At 43.9% G+C, this 8,532-nt stretch overlaps 2 pseudogenes; one reads left to right on the top strand and one right to left on the bottom strand.

Annotated features, from left to right (window-relative positions):
* Positions 1-4,817: 4,817 nt before the first annotated feature.
* Positions 4,818-7,111, bottom strand: LOC147462788 (large ribosomal subunit protein eL19z-like; annotated as a pseudogene).
* Positions 7,112-7,759: 648 nt separating this feature from the next.
* On the top strand, positions 7,760-8,298 carry LOC147462787 (small ribosomal subunit protein uS15 pseudogene; annotated as a pseudogene).
* Positions 8,299-8,532: the final 234 nt, after the last annotated feature.

The raw sequence follows: 8,532 nt of genomic DNA, 5'->3' as shown, positions 1-8,532 counted from the left end.
GTGATTTTCAATGCTAGTTCACTTTGCTCCTGCCATTCATCAACCACCTTTTCTTTACCCTTGGCCTTCCATACCTCTTTCTGCTGAGCCCATTTTCTACTTTTAGGAGTGACTCATTTTGCTGAATTTTCTGGAATTTCCTCTATCACCACCCCTTTACTTCGTGTAACTGCTCATACAGGAACTGGTTCTGGAACCCTAAACCTTCGCCTCAGTATCCGCAGCCCCAGGTGTTTCTGGACACTGAGCCGCAAAATGCCCATACTTACCACATGTATAGCAATTCATGCTTCGATTCTAAAAATTACCACGACCTCGGTCTCAGCTAGTACGCGCTTGGTATCTACCGCGCCCTGCACCAGTACCACTGACACCTGGTTTCTCTTCTTGAGAAGCATTGGTAGTTTCCACTTACTGGTTCAGCATTGGTGAATGCCACCACTCACAAATCTTTTCCCTTCTTAAAATGATGATTTCAAATACCACAGTTGTTCCATAGATGGCCATAGGCTTTGCAATAAGTGCACTGTGGGCATTCATTTGAAACATTGTCTTTAGATTTACACTTTGAACACCAGGTTTTCATTCTTCTTACCGATTGTTTGGTCTGGCTAATTTCAGTAATTTGCCGGGCCATCTCTTCAATCTTCCTAGTCCAAGATCCCTTCTTAATCTTGTCTTTGATCCTTTCATTTGAGCTACTTTCATAACTACTGGACTCAGAATCTTCTATAGAAGTACTGCTACTACTAGACCTCCTCTTCTTATGCATCTTTTCCTTCTTAGCTTGTTGTTCTAGCTTTAGGGCTCACTACACCAAATCATTGAATTTCTTGGTTGGTGTTGTCACCTCCTGTTCCCTAAGATTATTACTGCAAAAACCATTCAAAAACCATGCTCGCAGCCGCTTTTCAGATGGTGGTTCCTACAGTTGTCTAGTTAGTTCCTTGATTTTCTCAAAATAACTTCTGACTGACAATTTTCTCTGCTTTATCTTATCAAGCTCATAGAGTATATCCTCATCCCCTCTGTTGTCTGAATATTCCAGTCGAAAAGCTTTAAGCAGTTTATTATATGATCTAAGTTGACAAGCCGGGTAATGGTAGTACCATTTCCTTGTTGCCTCCTTTAATGTTTGCGGAAAGTATTCGCCCCAGTCATCTTCATCAATATTATTTAACTCAACATATTGCTCAAAGACTTGGATATGAACAGTCTTTCATCCTTCTTTCCCCTTTTGAACATGGGAAAAGAAATTTTCAATGAAGATGTGTAATCATGTCTATCAGCATCATTTCTTCCTCTTCTCACCTTGGGATCCTGAGTCCTTTTTGAAGCTTTCTTATAATGGTCTGTGTCTGCATCCCAATTAATTTCTTCCTCTGTTTCAGTTTTTGTTTCCTCCCTGGCTTTTCTACTGGAACTATGAAGACTTCCTTTACTGCGTTTGGCTCCTTCGTCTCCCTGTGTGGTCCGAGAACTCGTGGCCTTGCGTTCTTCCCTTTCAGCCCTTGGTCTTCTGGACTGACTAGAATGCTGAGAGTCATGTGCCTCATCAGCATGACTGTGCTCCTCCTGAGCCTCAGTGTCAGTTACTTGTTCATCCTTGGGATCAAAATCTCTTTTTGACTCCTCCGGGGTAGGATCAACGTGGTAGGATGGTTTCCGGCCACAACTGGGTTTGGGTGCCATTACTACAGGTGAAAACTCAAACTAGGAGAGAAGTTTGCTGGTCAATGAGCAACAACTCTAGCCACCGTGATCGCCAAAATGGAATTGGAGCTAATCTCTTTAGATAGTTGATTCCAGTGTTAGAATTTACAACTACTGGTGATTCATTAGTTCAATTAGTAGAACTGGAGGAAAAGATAGAAACTGAACTAGAACAATTACATGAACTGGAGTACATCTATTGAGAGAGAGACAAATTGAATGACTGGAATTAGTGTTCAGATTCAGATTCACATTCAGAAGGAATGGATACAAAGTATATCTGGCTGAAGTACACTCGACTACTATAGTAGGGATTACAAAGTAAGAGTACAAGTGAGGATAATGTAGCTCGGGAACATCTTTAGGACTACAACCACACAACTAAGAGTAAGAAGTCAAAAGATAAAATAGCCCAAAAGTACAGCCAACCCAATTACAATGTAATGGGTCCTATTTATAGCCTCTTAGAGTTACTGGTAACTGCCATGGTAATTATTGACTGGTCCGTTGCTCGGCTTCCAGGAGTTGGTTCCCACCTAGTGAAACTGTCTCCACCATCTACATGGCCTAAGGGACTATACATACCTAGACTTTTTCGACACCCCCCTTCGCCCAATGAGCTCATTAAGCCTCACATTGTACTCCCGGATCAATTTTTTTTGAAAACTAACATCCAAGAACCTTTATCGCAATTTGTTCTAGATGATTAATACGTCAAAGTGGCCACTGAGTTTTTTGATCGGAATTGCCCCAAAATTTTTATGGCCTTTCCATCGAGCTTCAAATTTTTGCGTTGTCATGCATTTTTTGGATGAGTACAAAAGCCATAAATGATGCCAAAAAAACTTGCTGACCACCCTCATGTATATATGTGTACATAGTGCTTCCAGATTTGAAAGTGTCCGTGTAAAAAGAGGAATCTCAAATCTCGCGCGAGATTTTCCGAGCAATCCCTAAAACGAGCAAGAGTGGCCAAGGCACACTATACAAAACAAAAACCAAACAAGATTTGTTATGTGACTTCAATCACCAAAAAAAAAAACAAGATTACACCTATTTATAATGATAAACGACCACAAATGTCCTGCAGAAAAAAACCCTTGAACAAGGATTTGGTAGAATGTTTCCATTGATGGAACCCATACAATGTCATGTTGATACTCCTCTTCTTGGAACTAGTTGCCCTAGGATATTAGAATTAGCTCATTTCTACCACCGTTGATCCTTGTTGGAAATAGTGGCACCATGATTCCAATGGATATAAATCTCATATTCCTACCTCCCTACATGTAGGACCATGAGACTTACACTAAATGAGTAAGGTTGTTTCCACTTGAAAAAATCTCATGAATAAGAAGAGTCTAGGAGCTTGAGCTTCTCTTCACATTTTCTTCTTCTCCTCCTCGTCTCTCTTGCTCTACCTTAAGTTATTGTGGGTTGATGTATGATAACATACTACGCATTTTAAGTTACTCTAGAGAAAATGGTGGAAACTTGAAAATAATCCTATTATTGCAATGAGGATATTCTTTTGAGAAAATCCACATCATGGTATATATTAAAGTTTGGATCACACCATCATAGGTAGCCTTTCATCGGGGGGGAGTGGGAGTTAGTGGTGTTGCCAAAGGTGGTGGCGACAAACGTGTCAAGGGAGGTGGTAATGGTGGGGGACTATAAAGAGTGCTTTGATAGAAGACTACACAAGGTTGATAAAGCTATGAACACTTTTCTTATGACAACTTTGTCCACATGCTAGTTCTCTTTCACCTACTCATATCAATAGAAACCTAGGTTTAGTGTACTTCCACCTACAAATTTTGAGATTTATCTTCAAAATTCACAGTAGAAGGTGAATAAACCTACAAGATTTACAAAAATTTAATGTAAAAACATTCTCTTAAAATTTTCCATGTTTATATGAGCACAACTCAAAGTTCGTAGTCTAGTGAGTTGTCTGTCATCCCTCGTCCCAGATTACTCAGCCAACGTGTGATGCCTCTATGCTGAATACACTTCTTAGAGACATGGTGTATGATTGTCATTGTACTCCTTTGAAATTCTTTTCCTAATGCGGCTTAGCCCTCCATTTTTGTTTGTACTATATCTACTGTTTGGGAGTTGTACGTCCATCAATGCCTCATAGCAACTCAAATGGATGGTAGTCTAGCATTACGCATGCATCTGTCCTCTTGCAAGATGGTGTGGCCCAAGCATCGATCCCTAGCACACCATAAGGTAACCCCCTGGAAGGGGTAACTGGGAGGTTGGTTGTGCTACAACAAACAACATTGCGCCACATTGAGACAATTGTGCTGGCTAGGAAAGGTAAATCTCAGGGTCCCTAATCATTGAAAATTTTGGTTTTGAAGGAATCATAGGAAACTCACAATAGATGAGGCAAGAAGATATAAACAAAACCCTTTTAAAAATCTCTTTGAAAGAGACGCGAACTCTTTCACGTACGGGCAGGGACCAGTGTTTGAAAAAAACTTTGTTCTGAAAACTTGACAAACCTACCTATGAGACTAAATTTGAAGGTTTTTACACCATATGACGCTAAATTTCTCTAAATTTTGTAGGTTTTCTCAATTTCAAGTTTAAAGTTTAGACATAAATCTCAAAATTTGCAGATGTGATTACATTGAACCTAGGTCTTCTTTTTCAACCCCTCCCCCTCTCTTTCTCTCTCCTCGCTCTCTCTCAATCTCTCTTTTTTTTTTAAGTCTCTAAAAGAGCTCGCACCAGCATGGACGGGCAGAGGCAACAAAAGGAGACCTCCGGAGAGGCGCGCAACTGCTAAATCGCACTTCTCTCTCTCCTTGTTGGCTAGATCTTTAAGGTCTCTTGGGATAGTTTTTTACGAAGTTAAAACTCTCTTCTTCTTCGTCTTTCTCCCTTTAAAAACAACATAAAAGACATAGTAACACTCTCGGCAACAATAACAAATAGTCAAAGAAAGAGATGGGGGAAAATTGCAAAATGCAAACCCTTTTAGGCTTGTAATAGTCATGCTTTCAAGAGTAAAGCAAAAACTGTATTTCATTACACAATCTCAAAGGTCCAAGGTTTCTATTTAAGTACTATCGAGTCATAGCTCTTAGCTAAATCTTGTAATGCCACTAACTTCTTGGACTTCTTGGTGGCCTTAGGGGTAGGTGCAGGGATGCTTCAGTACTCAATACCTGTGCCAAATGCTCTTCCCTCCTAGATTTTTTCGCTCCCTGATAGCTTTTCCCTTAACTCTATGGGCTTCAAACTGATTAGACAATGTCTTTTCATGAGCCTTCTCAGCTTTAAACTTGTGAATACTCTCCATGAGCACGCGCTTATTTTTTAACATGTTACCCTTGACCTTCATATACATACCATGGTACATATGCTTGTCAATCTTCTTAGCCTCCCAGTACTTTCTTAGCAATCGACGAAGCACTCGCATCCGCCTCAACCAGAGAACTTTAGAGGGTAGCGTGACCTCCCTAGTACCCCGCCTCTTACCATATCCTGAATGACGGCCTTTCCTTTTAGCCTCCAAAGCACGCTTTGCTCTTGCCCGCGAGTGTATCTTGGTCGGTTTTCGAATCACAAAGCCATCTTTGACCAACTTTCTGATATTTTGCCCTAAATTGACCATATGAGAGATTTCGTTGACCTCATTGGGATCGAGCCAGACATTGATACCCACCTCCGCATGACAAAACCACCAAGAAGCGTAGCACTCTTAGCAACTCCAAGTGAGCATTCGACCAACGTGGGCCTCCTTTCTCCTTGCACCTCGCATGGAGCAGGCCTCCGAGCAGAGTGCTCCCTCGCAGCTCTTGATTATGTCACCAACAAGCTAAGTGCAATTTGATAACAAGGCCGATAGTGAAGGTCTAAAATGGCCTCCCTATACACGTGGAACTCAAGGCTAATAAATAGCAAAGCTACACAAAATAAATAGAAAAGGCGCATCTTATATATCTATATTAAAATGAGAGTGTATGTTGCCATGTGGCAGCAAATACCTATAAGGGCTGCAGCCAGCTCTCGACAACCATAGAGGTGGAATCAAGTGAGCAGTGCTTGGGCAGCGATCGCATTAGGCCGCGGGCAAGAAGACCACTACCTCAACACTCACAAATGGCTTGCCAAATAAGCAAATGGCTTGCCACATGGGCATTGGCGCGCAACAATGGCAAGGTTTCTTGAGGTAATCTTTCGTAAATTGCGGGCGCGCACATGGTAGTCGGGAGCGAACCCCCACACATAAAGAGCTCAGATGCATCAAATTCCTCCAACTCCCTTTGCTCCGTTTAGGATCTCTTCAATTGATTGATGCTCCAACCCATGTCTCGCAAAACGCTTAAGCCTTATAAGGAATACAGCTAACACACCTTTCTCCATGGTGCCTTTTTCTTAGACGCGGCCATTGAATCCTACCACTACGCTCAAGACGTCCAACAGCACTACAAAAAGCGGGCCAACAATCAGATTGCTACCATGGCCACTATCCGAGCCGCTCAGCTCAGTGCCATGGAAGCTATTGGCAATCGATGGCAAGTGCGTCAAGTTATCATGGCCGCTTGCCAAGTCTACTGATTGCTAAGCGGGCCCTGAGCCTGTGCGCGCACTAAAAAGTGTGTGTGTGTGTGATCAAGCCTGCAGTTCCACCTACGCAGGTGAAACTACAGGCTTGATCACTTCTCTATCCTGGTTGCTTGCTGTCGACCTGGCTGAGCAGCACTGCCAGTATCGGCTTGCTTGCCATTGTGACGAAGCCAGCCGAGCCGGTTGCCAGTCAGTGCGAATCGGCTGCCAGCAATTGACCAAAACTGGTAAACGTGGCATGCACACGCAGGGTCGAGCTTAGGACGTCGGCCTCTGCGGACGAACGCGATACCGTTACGCTGCATACAGAGATCTTGCAGCTGGTGCATGATAGCACACTGAGTTGTGCTGCGCCCTCAAAAAGTGCCGTGACCGGCCGCAGCCGATTTCGCCCACCTACACGTCGGCTACCAGGCCGATATTTATCTATAGCCGTTTCACCTATGTCGTTAGCCAGCTCCCTTTCTCTAACAACATTGTGGGCTGTCCTGATTGTGCTGCTCATCACCCTCCTCCAGTGCCTACTCTCACGAAACCCTAATGCGACGAAGGGTACGTTCTTCTTCTACTTCTCCTCCCTCTCATGAAACAAGCTCACATACCATTTCCTTCTAGGCTTGCCTGTCGATAGCCTCCTCACTTCCGCATCCATAGCGATCTCCTCTCTGCACAACTCGCTCCATTCCAATGCCACCTGACCAGCATCCAGTCGGGATGCTATTGGAGCCCACGACCAGGCTAGTGCTACTCCTCCATCGCCGCCACCGGACTTCATCTCTTTCAGCTCATACATTGCAATCATGGGCACTTATACGCCCTTATGCCAATATATCTCCACCACCCACTAGTATCTTTTCTACTGATCGAAGCGGCACTACCTTGAAAGATGAGTGTCTTGCTAAAACTGCTGCAGGTAGTGCACCCATCCACGCCGTCCCCCACTCATCTTCCCTCGCCCTGTAAACATAGAGATTCATGCTAAGGTGTATGCTTAAGAAGAAAAAGTCTCCCGTGGCAAGGAACTAAAGGATGACGTTATCATGCCCAAGGTTGCAGCGCCAGCTATCTTATGCCGAAGCCCTGCGCAAGCTTCCATTTCCTGGTTGAAGAGTTGCAGACTCGTAATTGCGAGAGAGGACCTGGGATGAAGGCCTGCACAGCTGCAAGAGGTCCCGGCGAATGAAGTTGCCATTGTGGAAGTTCCGACCGCTCCATGCATGTTGATCAGTAGTAGGGCTCCAGCACCAGCCGGAAGCGCAATCCTGGTCCTTTGAAAACATGTGCAGGGCCAATCTGCAAGGTAATGATGACGGCGATGCGACATGCCTCTCTCTCTTAGTAAAAATAAACTCTCTGAAAGAGCGCACGCTCTTTGAGAGAGTTTCTTTTTCACTAAGAGAGAGAGTTTTTTGACTGAGAGAGAGAGAGAGAGAGAGTTCTGCACCCAGATCTTCGGCGGGTGATTTTTGTTGCAGGTAGAGTTTCTATCGCCCCTGCCGGCCTGCTTCAACAAGCTTGCCCATCATGGGGCGTATGCACAGTCGCGGAAAGGGTATGTCCTCATCTGCCCTACCATACAAGAGGACTCCCCCTAGCTGGCTGAAGATCTCCAATCAAGAGGTTGAGGATCATATCTGCAAGCTTGCGAACAAGGGTTTAACTCCATCTCAAATTGGTGTTATTTTGAGAGACTCTCATGGAATTGGCCAGGTTAAGAGTGTAACTGGCAGCAAGGTCCTGCGAATTCTGAAAGGGCACGGTTTGGGCCCTGAGATCCCTGAAGATTTGTACCATTTGATAAAAAAGGCGGTTGCAGTGAGAAAGCATCTGGAGAGGAATCGCAAGGATAAGGACTCTAAATTTAGGTTGATTCTGGTTGAGAGCCAAGTTCATAGGTTGGCTCGCTACTACAAGAAAACCAAGAAGCTTCCTCCCAACTGGAAATATGAGAGTGCTACAGCAAGTACGCTTGTTGCTTAGGAACAAGGTAGGAACTGTTCTGGGCCTTTTAGGAGTTGATGTTCTCAAGGCACAACAAAGAGACACGACACGACAGATGATTGACATGTGTCATGTCAATCATCTGTCGTGTCGTGTCTCTTTGTTGTGCCTTGAGAACATCAACTCCTAAAAGGCCCAGAACAGTTCCTACCTTGTTTGACACGTAAACGGAATTTTCTTTTGTGTTATGATTTATGTGGCTACAATCTTCCACAGAATGTGGAGTTG

Source organism: Adiantum capillus-veneris, chromosome 2 (genome assembly GCF_014529385.1).
Source record: "Adiantum capillus-veneris isolate H3 chromosome 2, ASM1452938v2, whole genome shotgun sequence".
In the NCBI taxonomy this organism is placed as follows: domain Eukaryota; kingdom Viridiplantae; phylum Streptophyta; class Polypodiopsida; order Polypodiales; family Pteridaceae; genus Adiantum; species Adiantum capillus-veneris.
The sequence above is the reverse complement of the archived record's forward strand: the minus strand, read 5'-3'. Positions and strand labels throughout refer to the sequence as shown.